This window comes from Chelonia mydas, chromosome 9, assembly GCF_015237465.2.
Source record: "Chelonia mydas isolate rCheMyd1 chromosome 9, rCheMyd1.pri.v2, whole genome shotgun sequence".
Classification (NCBI taxonomy): domain Eukaryota; kingdom Metazoa; phylum Chordata; order Testudines; family Cheloniidae; genus Chelonia; species Chelonia mydas.
Window position 1 is genome coordinate 42,258,586 of NC_057855.1, and position 11,763 is coordinate 42,270,348.

An 11,763-nucleotide genomic window follows, 5' to 3' on the forward strand; every position below is an offset into this window, starting at 1 on the left:
GAAAAGATCTACTGCAATGCAAAGTGGAGAAGGAATGACCCTACATCCTTTCTATAAGCTCTCAAGTATATCTTGCTGATGGAAATATATCTGTGGGTTTGCCTGTATGTGGGGCAGGAGGGAAGGCGTTGGTGTTTTGTGGAGCAGGGGTAGAAGAGAGCGAAGAATGCTCATTTTGTGAGTATTATTTTTTCCCCAACTACTATGGCTTAACCCCTAAAAAACCTTTAACTTTAAAGTTCTCTATTAACTTGAAACAGTTTCACTTCACCTGGCAGTTATATTTTGGACAAGCCTCCCCTCACCGAGGTAGTTAATATGGTATGTACAGATAGATTATCTCATTTAATTTGTGGTTTAAATCTTTGGTGCAGTGAGGAGTAAGATGGAGAGGAAGGTTAGTACAGGCAGTGCCGTATGCTGCCGCCGTGTTTTCATGTACTGGCTAATTCGAGTGATGATTAAAAAGGTGGATGGATGTTACCCAGAGAACCCTGAAACAGCCTTTGTCTGACACAGAGCGAGACAAGATGCTATCCCTGGGGTTGCGAGAGGGTAGAAGGCGCTGTGCTCCTTCCATTGAGAAAAATACTTAGTGATATGTGAAGACAAAGATTTGAAGGGAGAAAAGGTTGCTTGTGATGAAGAGGTACAGTAGAACCTCAGAGTTATGAACATCAGCATTACAAACTGACGAGTCAGCCATATACCACATTTGGAAATGAAAGTATGCAATCAGGCAGCAGCAGAGACAAAAAAAGAAAAAGCAAATACAGTACAGTACTGTGTTAAATGTAAACTACTTAAAAAATAAAGGGAAAACAGCATTTTTCTTCTTCATAGTAAAGTTTCAAAGTTGTATTAAGTCAATATTCAGTTGTAAACTTTTGAAAGAACAGCCATAACATTTTGTTCAGAGTTACGAATATTTCAGTTATAAACAACCTCCATTCCTGAGGTGTTTGTAACTCTGAAGTTCTACTGTAAAGTTAAAATTAGGGCTGTCAAGAGATTAAAAAATTTGATCGCGATTAATCGTGCAATTAAAATAATTAATTGGAATTAATAATGCAATTAAAAATTAATCATGATTAATCACACTGTTAAATAATAGAATACCATTTATTTTAATTTTTTTTATTTTTCTACATTTTCAAATATATTGATTTCAGTTACAACACATCATACAAAGTGTACAGTGCTCACTTTATATTTATTGTTGATTTCAAATATTTGCACTATAAAAAACAAAAAAAATAATATATTTCAATTCACCTCATACAAGTACTGTAGTGCAATCTTTATCATGAAAGTTGAAATTACAAATGTAGAATTATGTACAAAAAAATAAGTGCATTCAAAAATAAAATGATGTAAAACTTTAGAGCTTACAGGTCCACTCAATCCTACTTCAGCCAATCGCTCAGACAAACAAGTTTGGTTACATTTACAGGAGATAATGCTGCCTGCTTCTTGTTTACAACATCACCTGAAAATGAGAACAGGCATTCACATGGCACTGTTGTAACAGGTGTAGCAAGATATTTACGTGCCAGATGCGCTAAAGATTCACATGTCCCTTCATGCTTCAGCCACCATTCCAGAGGACATGCGTCCATGCTGATGATGGGTTCTGCTCGATAACGATCCAAAGCAGAGTGGACCAATGCATGCTCATTTTCATCATCTGAGTCAGATGCCACCAGCAGAAGGTTGATTTTCTTTTTTGATGGTTTGGGTTCTGTAGTTTCTGCATCTGAGTGTTTCTCTTTTAAGACTTCTGAAAGCATGCTCCACACCTCGTCCTTCTCAGATTTTGGAAGGCACTTCAGATTCTTAAACCTTGGGTCGAGTGCTGTAGTTATTTTTAGAAATCTCACATTGGTACCTTCTTTCGTTTTGTCAAATCTGCAGTGACAGTGTTTGTAAATCAAACAACATGTGCTGGGTCACCATCTGAGACTGCTGTAACATTAAATATATGGCAGAATTTGGGTAAAATAGAGCAGGAGACACACAATTCTTCCCCTGAGGAGTTCAGTCACAAATTTAATTAATGCGCTATTTTTTTAACGAACATCATAAGCATGGAAGCATGTCCTCTGGAATGGTGGCCAAAGCATGAAGGGGCATATGACTGTTCAGCATATCTGGCACACAAATACCTTGCAATGCCGGCTACAAAAGTACCATGCGAACACCTGTTCTCACTTTCAGGTGACATTATAAATAAGAAGCAGGCAGCATTATCCCCACAAATGTAAATAAATTTGTTTGTCTTAGTGATTGGCTGAACAAGAAGTGGGACTGAGTGGACTTGTAGGCTCTAAAGTTTTACATTGTTTTGTTTTTGAGTGCAGTTATGTAAAAAAAAATCTACATTTGTAAGTTACACTTTCACAATAGAGATTGCACTACAGTACTTGTTTGAGGTGAACTGAAAAATATTTTCTTTTATCATTTTTACAGTGCAAATATTTGTAATAAAAACTAATATAAAGTGAGCACTGTACACTTTGTATCTTGTATTGTAATAGAACTCAATATATTTGAAAATGTAGAAAAACATCCAAAATATTTAATAAATTTCAATTATTATTCTATTGTTTAACACTGTGATTAATCGTGATTAATTTTTTAATCAATTTTTTTTAGTTAATCGTGTGAGTTAACTGTGATTAATTGACAACCCTGGTTAAAAATCAATCAATATCCTACTCTTTGGGTGCTGGATCCTGGAAGATACTTGCTGTGGGAACCAACCATAACTATAGGGTAAAAGAGAGAAGTTGGGTTGGGAAAGAAAAGGAAAAGGTCTGACAGACCAAAAATGTCACAGGTGAGCAGCTGCACACACAGTTTATGGAGCAGATCCCTTATCGCAATCCTGGCTAGCTTGTTGGTTCCTGACATACAGGCTGGCCATTACTATTTTAATTAAACAGTTTCCCCCCAGCCGCGACCCACCTTTTCAAAGTACATTGATAGGTTTTTCATTTCATACTCCACTGCCCTCCCCAAAAAACAGGAAATTAAATCACTGATGCTCTTGAGCGAGTGGCAGCTGTCCTTTGATTAACGTTCAAGCAGTTCAAACATTCGCAAAACAAACTTAAGACATTTCACTGCCCAGCACACTCTGCCGTGTTCTTTACTGAAGTCCCACAGCCATACACTCAGAGCCTGAAGTGCACTGGCAGATGCTAGTAATGGGCACTGCAGTTTTGGTTTCCCTCCATAAGTGTGCAGTTAGGTTGGAGGAGGAGACCAGTTACTTTCATGGAGAAGCACCATTTTGATTGTCATCCAGTGCTGAGAACTCAGTGCTGAGAACTTAAGCCATTCTCACACCCGCAGATTCACTTCTGTGTGCCCTACTATTGGTAGGCATTTGGCCAGATACAGCAGAGCTCTGTATGTTCTCAGAACACAACTCGCTAACAAAAGGTGTCAGAAACAGCCCCTCTCTCACACACCCCACAAGCTCCCTGCTCAACCAGGATTGAAAGTGTTTGGCTGCTAGTTTAAACACCCAAGGCCAGACGTTCAGCTGGTGTAAGGCGGCATAGCTCCATTAATTTCCTGAATTAGTTATTGCAAGTGGTTTATTTAGATATTATCAAGTATTCACAGCACCCATATCCTGGCAGCAACTTATGAAGCCTTCACCACCACCACTCATCTCAATGGGAAATTAACTGTTAAAGCCACCTGAGTTCAACTTCAATGTGAAAATTGTGGAGTTTCTCAGTACAGGAAATGGTGATCTGAGATGCTGCCTTTTTTTTTTTTCAACGGTTAATGGAGATGGGGCAAAGTGATTTTCAGCACTCATTGGTCTGTGTTTGTACAGTGCTCACACAATGGGGTTCCTGGTCCACCCCAACTGCTACTGCAATAGAAATAATGAGAGGCCAGATCGTTTATCCCACCTCCATTTATGGCCCAGAGGGCTAGACACCTCACTCTACCAGATGTCTGCATTAGTCACTGGTTGTACACAAGGGGCTAGATCCACAGTTGGTGTAAATCAGTATTGCTCCATTGACTTTGGTATTTAAAAAAGACCTGCAACCTATTAATCAATTAATTATTACTATATAACCCAGATCCCGAGCAAAGGAGGCCCAATACTGAGTATTTTTTGTCAGTGACAAAAATCTGAATTACTTCAGAGGAAAAACCCGGATAAAGCACACAAATAGCAATACAGTGAAGCTAGCACATTAGTGGCATTTGTACATTATCTCCTGAGCACATGCTATCCTATATGGTTGCTAGAATGTTAATTGTTGTTGAGTTAAATGTTGCCAGTTTTGAACTAGCGTGAAAGCTTGTGAATCTTCTTCAGAAATGAGATACAGCAATACATGTATCCCACTGCCACGCTCATTGAAAGGAAAGCCCTCACTCTGTGTGCAACACACAAAATTACAGGGTTTATTAAGTATGTAGGCTCTGTGGGGTGTGGCTGGGGAAGTCAGATGGAGAACGGTCTTCTTCCCTGACACGTCAGTCTGCAGAAGCTGTAAATGTTGTGGCAATTCGGTCCTGAGCCCCTAGGAAGCGCTTTCTCACTCATGACTGACCTATCTAGCCTATGTTTCTAGCAGCATTGAGAGTTTCCAGAGGTGGCAATATTCTTAGCTAGAGGGAAACTTATTGCTGAACAGGGTCTGTGACTGGCGTGGGAAAAGGAGAACAGAAAAAGGAACAGAAAAGAGGAACAGAAAATGATCCCAGAGGACCCTACAAAGAGAACTCTCTAGCAGACTGTATTTGCAATAGCTTCCTAGCCACCTCAGAGCATGTCACATGCACTATTAACAATTTGTTACTAACTGCTGATCTCTCGCAAAGTGATACAAGTCTGCATTGGAACAATAAATTAAACATATTGAAAGCACAAAGCCACTTCCCTCAGGCATCTCAGTATTGTGTCCCTTATCTGAGACCAACTGTGTTGTTAAGATTGCTTTTAGGCAATGAGGCAACTAAAAGGACATTATCCAAATGTGACACATACTCTAAGATTATTTTTTAAGGGATGAAGGAAGGGTAGCACCGGTGGAATCCAGGGACAAGAGAGTGAGATATATTTTATTGATGATGTAGATGTTGGATTTTATAACGGGGGTTCATCGTGGATTTATTTGGGGATATAAACCGCTTAAATAACTTGTTTGTTACCACAGCTTACTGTAATCTCAGTGACAGTAAATACCAACAAGCCTATAATTTGGGAGTAGAAGCAACTTCTACAGAAGAGATGTTTTTGCAACAGCACTGAAAGGTTTATTTTTTGTGCAAAATTCTCAAAAATGGACCAAAAATGTTTATACCATCACCCAGATGCCAGTTCTTCGGACATTCAACTAGACTCACTAGGACCTTACTGAAAGTGGGAATCATTGTACAGTGGCAGTGTAACACAGAAACTTTAAGAACAAGAAAGTGGGAAAATTCATTTCAAAACTCACAGATCAGTTTGTAGGTATGTTTTTAATTGTCATTCTTTGCACAGAGGGGAGAGGTATGAAATCTGAAATTTGTTTCTTCTCCACCTATGGAGTTTACCAATTTGCCATTTGCTGTTATTCATATTCATGCAAATCCAACACTGAGAAAACAAATATAAATGCCCAAATATAAACACATAAAATAAGGTTAACGCTTGCAGAAAGTCATTTTATGTATATCCCAGGTACTTTTGCCTTATCGTCCCTGCTTCTGAAGACCACCCCCACCTTCTCCATCCTATAGCCCAGCTCTGCCACTTCCTTCTATAGTACCAACACCTGCCCCATCCTCTTGTCCAGTTCCTTCACTCCACAGTGTCTCTTGGTATTTGGATCCAGCATTTAAGGAATATTCATGGCCACTCCTCAGTATGGGTGGGATACAAAACAGTGTAGCTCAGATCCATGGTACAAAGAGCATTACATGATAATAGAGGTAATAAACCTGTGAATATGCATTCGAGGCCAAATTTGGAAAAGCTGGTGCAGGAAGTTATGCCAGCTAAGCCTCCTGCACCAGGTGGAGAGATTTACCCCAGTGGAAAGCAGGTAGTGTTACTACTGCTGCAGTCCTTACCATGGGTATCTTTGATTCCTGTCCCAGGCACACCACCACTGGAAGCAGTTGAGGGGAAGCACTGACTCCCCTTAACTGGCTGCCCTGACCATGCCCCCTTTCCAGACTGTCCCCACTGTTTGGTACCCACTCATTTCTCTATTTGTTCCGCCAGCCCAGAACAACAGAATCTGCAGGCTCTTTGTGCTGAAACTTCGTCTGCCAGCAGACCGTCTGCCAAGAGATCTCTGCCAGGGTTTATGCTGACACACACTGATCTTAGACCTGGGTGAAGCCGGCCCTCTGGCTTTGGTTATTGTTGGCATATTTATTATAAAATCATTAAAGAATTAATAAACATTACACTTAAGTCCTAAGTTCACAAGCAACTTAGATGAGGTGAAGGGGGAAAGGCTTTTATATGGGTCGGGTGTCAGGAGTGAAAGCACCAGGTTGGTATGGGAAATGTGTGATGGGAAAAAGGAGGGGATCAACAGATTGGGGAGTTCAGCTCGAATGCAGCTTTATTCACTAGTCAGAGCAGCTCGGAAGAGGAGGGCTAGAATCAGGAACGAGCAAATACAGAGGTGAAAAGCAGGTCTTTCTGCTGGGCCTCAGACCCAGATGTGATAAAAACCTTAATTGTCACAAAATACAGCTCCACTCGTGAGGACCAAGTCTGTGGTCTCAGTTAGGGCCAACAGTTTTTGAAGGCAAATCATACTACTCTTGGATTCATTGAGAAACATTGTCACCCCCCTTCCCAAACATACACACTTACCCTCCTTGGCAGCAAGGAGGAGGTTACAGGGACATAAATCTGGCATCTCTGTCATGGTCCATATATTTTTCACTTTCACACCTCCCGTTACCACTAAGGATCATTCCTGCCTAATGAGTTGGCAAGTGGAAGAGATACAGCTGGCATCCGATCTGCTTATACTCTGTGCTCTCTCCCTTTCACAGGGAAAGCTTTGGGGAACATGCTGGGGGCGTCGTCTGGTTATTACCTTACGTTTAATTTGTCCAGTTTTCTTTTTAACTTCACCCCATACTGTGCTTCTTTTTATTTTCTGGGATTATATTTTTTCTTCTGATCCCTCCCGGCCCATCACATTTTTGCTATCTTCAAATTACCAAAAAACATGAAGAAAGTTAACTTTAACTTTATGATGGGTGTAGAAGGGAAATGGTGCGGCAGTAGCCTTGCTCTGTTGGAGTCAATGGTGGGGAATCTGACCTTACATTTTCATTTTCATTCATTCTTGTCTCCAGCAGCATGTCCCTCCCCCTCAACTCTTCCCTGTTGTGACAATCAGCCGTGCTTAGATTTCAGTCACAGAGGACCAGATGCTGGATTTGATTCTGGACTTTTAGATTCCCTGTCTGCACACTGATTCACAGCTCTCAGACAAGTAATGAAACTCACAACATCATGCCAAGTGGGAAAGCAAAATTATGTTCTTCTCCTCCATGTAGGCCAGTTCTCTTATGCCTCAACTCACTGGTGCCCGCCGCCTTGGTTGCAGGGGGACTTGACCAGCAGCTGAACTTTGACAGTTATGCAGAAGCATCAGGCTTTTGGAAGATACACTCATTACCCCACCTGCATGGGGGCAGAATGGGGGATGGGCTCATGACTCTACTACTGCACAAATCCTTAAATCACCTGTTAATTGTGTTGCAAGAATACTCCCTCAGTGAGGCTAGAGTAACATCCTGTATGTGGGTGGGTGGGTTGCTTCCCCCTACGCCAGCAGAAATTTGACTGTCACCTGATAAGCTAGAAAAGCTGCATATGTGCGTTTTCCACTGAGATTTTTCCTGTGCACATGTGTATTCTCCATTCTGTCTCCTGCTCACATGACAAGTAGACTGCACAACATATAACAAACATTCAATCACAACACATCAGACGAATTCTCTTAATGCTTATAATTAATTATGAAGTTTAGATCATCTGCAAATAAAGATAGTTCCCCACCACCACAGGGAGTTTACAACAGATGCACAAAACGCCTTCTGGGAAGTGCGTAGTGCTCTCAACCCCTATCGCTCAGCATCGATCTTTAAATGACAGACACAGAAAGGACAAGTTAAACAGTCTCCAAGAGCTCAGTGCAACTTAAAAGGTTACTTCTTTATCATCAGTCATCGTCCTAAATGTAATGTTGGGATGGAGGAGGCATTTAATGGACGTGGTTTAGGGATTGTGGACCTTTTGTCTAGCCAGATCTCCTACAAGGCAGCTAGATAGATGTTGAAGTGAGTCTTGAGGAAGGATCTGGCCAAGAAAAAAGGAGTTGTGGGGGAGGGGGGGGAAGGCTGATGCACTGGGATTAGGCACAGAAGAAGACATGTCTATGATATGAATTTATATTTGACAAAATTGAGATCTGGCAATATGATAAACTAGTGTAGAGTTGCAGCATCCACTTTCCTCTGGTGGATTGAGCGGTATGGTCCCCGTTTGACCCTCTCTGTCCATTTTGGAAAATCTAGGACCAACAGCACTGCTAGACTTATCTATTTCTGGCGCTCCATTATATAAAAAGGATTTGGGGCCCAATAAGTACTGAGGCAACTCACCCTCTCTGAGCTCTGCTGTGCATCACAGCCCCATACAATGTGCATCACAGCCCCACCTGGGCTCAAGCCTTGCTGTTAGTCCTCCCCATTCACACATGTTCAATTCTGATTTTAAAAGAAATCCTTAGAACAAAGTCAGTCAAATTAAAAAGAATGATGTATTTGCTCTCGGGCAAATGCACATTAGTGAAACAGTTCAGTAACTGCCAAAGCTGCATGCTCATGGAGATTTACCCAAGTGCAGTGGGGACTGCTGATTTCCCAGTCAATCCCACCAATGTTCCCTCACACCCCTATTTCCACCCTCATATTGGAGGTTGTTATTATCATTGGAGATGAATGAATAATATAGTTTGATCTCTGAACTTGCACATCTGAAAAAAAATCCATTTCAGTTCAAACTGAAACTTTTATTTAAAAAAAAAAAATCAGACCAAAACATCTGAGAAAATTTGTTTTCAATAGACCTAAACATTTTGTGTTAATTTAATTTTTTTCCCATTTTTTCAATTAATTTCAAGATGATCAAAACATTTAGGTTGATTCAAAACCAAATATTTTAATTTTAATTTTTCATTTAGATTCAGCCATTTTCTAGCAATTTTCTCCCTGTGTGTGTGTGGCTTTATCATTTTTAAATTGGCCAAATCTGAATATGAAATTAAAAGTCAAAATGGTCAGTAAAAAACATTTACAATTTTTTCATGTTTTACTTCATTTTCTCAGCTGAAACTATTAGTGAAATTTGATCTCAATTCACAAATCGTTTCAAAGTACTAAAAAAATGCATTTTTCGATGAAATATCTATTTGGTGAAAAAATTTCACCCCGATCTTTCTTGAGCCTGGTCCTCTGCTCGGCCTTTCTAATCTGATCTGGTATACACAAACTCATACAGAACACACTCCACATAGTCTCACTGTCTTGTACCCAATAGTCTGTGTTGGGCATGATGCACAGCTCCACCATGCTCAAGGGACATTTTGCCCTTTTTGGAGTGACGTGCACACCCATGGCATACAAAGGGAGACAGCTGTCCTTTGCGTGGGGTGTGTAGGTGAGTTCCTTTCTGTTGACTTTGAAGCTTGTTTGACACAATGGTATGTTGTTGCTAGTTACACCAATCACAATCTCTCCTGCTTCTCTTCCAGTGGCTGCATTGCTGTTATGCACTCTAGTGGTAATATGCTTTTATTTGTTTTTGCTTGCTACTCATGCAGCACCAAAGAAAGAAAAACACTAAATAAGTGAGAGCTCGGTCAGTATCCAGTTTGTCTCTGGTATATTACAGGTCTGAACCAGCTGTCTAATGTAAGATATAAGCTCAGTCGGGTAGGAAATCAGCCTTCTACTGTGTTTTTTACAAAACCAACTTGCAATAATGGGATTCAGGGAATTTATCATGTTTCAAAATAAGCTTTGTGACATTCACTGATGCTAAGCAAACACCATCACATTATATTTGCAATGGGTTTTTGAAAATCCTACCCTAAGAGTCTACTTTATTTGTGATTTTTCCATACTAATAAAATACACTACAGATTTAAGGCCAGATCTTCAGCTGGTGTAGCCAGTGCAGCTGTGCCAATTTACACCATTATGAATTACATTTATTACAGCAGTGTTTAGAGGCCCCGGCTGACATCTGGGACTCTGAGACATCCAGCTGAACAAGCAGTGAGAGACAGTCCTTGCCCTGAAAACAAGCAATCTAATCTGATTCCCAGCACAATGCCCTATCCATGGTACAATTCTGGCTCTCACCAGCTGAGGATCTAGTCCCCATTATTTAAGGCTGTGACTAGACTTCAGAAGAGTAGTCTTGTTTTTGTTTTTAAGAAGCGGAGGTTGAAATCCTACCTTTCTGGCTATGCTACCTGTCCAGCACCATGCAGAAGAGCATCCCTTACAGGAATATCAGATTTTACACCTGATGCTGTGCAGAGTAAGACAATGCAATAACAAAGTCATGCTCCTGTATGGAAAATATATTGAAAGTATTTCCATTCAGAAGGGTCAGTCAGATTCTCTCTGTCTAAAACATACATTTGAAAATACCTCTTCTGCACCAATTTGTCAGCACTAGAGAGATCAAAGCAAGATGCAGTGGAGCAACCTGAAAAATCAAATGGTGCTAAATCACCAAGACTGTGGACCCCAAAAGTCCAGAAGGAAATAAAATTTAGACTGGTTCAGCTTCATAAGATCTGCAAAGATCTACGTAAGGAAAATCTTTAAAAATCAGCTACTACTCCAGATGACTGGATGGCAGCCAACATTATATCTATCTTTTCAAAAGGAGATACTGGAAATTAGAATGGGTAGCCTTGCTCCTGGGACCGGAGGTGGAGGGACAGTACAGTGGCACTGGAACATTTTTAGTAGTGGGGGTGCTGAAAGCCAGCCCCCTTACCCCTGTCCGTGCCCCTGCCCCCAGCTGAGGCTCGGGCCAGGGCTTTGTCTCCAGCAGGGGGGGACTTGGACAGGGGTAAGGGGAAAGAGGCCACAGCTGGGGGCACACATGGGGGCAGGACTGGAGACATGGGCAGGGGCCGGCAGCTGGGACCCCACGTGTGGGAACATGAGCAGAGCCCCGGCCATGGGGCTGGGTGCGGGGCCTGGGAAGTGGGGCCCTGGGAGTGGGGGGCTGGGCACGGGACCCCAAGAGCAAAGGCCTGAGAGCGGGCGGTGGGGACGGGAAGGGGGCCCCGGGCATGGGGCCAGTGGCCAGGGAGTGAGGCTTGTGGCTGAGAGGTGTGGGTGCGGGGAGCTCTAGGTGTGGGGCCGGGAGTGTGGCCCTGGGCATGGACACAGGGCCAGCGGCCGGGACCCGAGCCCCAGGTGAGAGGTTGGGGTGCGGAGTGTGGGCGGAGGGCCGGGAGCGGGGTATAGGCACCCCCAGGTTTTATGTGTGGAGCCAGTGGCTGGGGAGCAGGGAGTGGGGCCGGCCCCTGGGACCTGAGCCGGGGAGTGGAGCCCCAGGCGCAGGGCCAGCGGCCCGCATAAAACCTGGGGAGTGCTGCAGCTTCCCCTGCACCGATACTTCCTGCACCTATGGGACAGTATGAGAAAAGAGAAGAGAACTGTATGGTGGGAGGG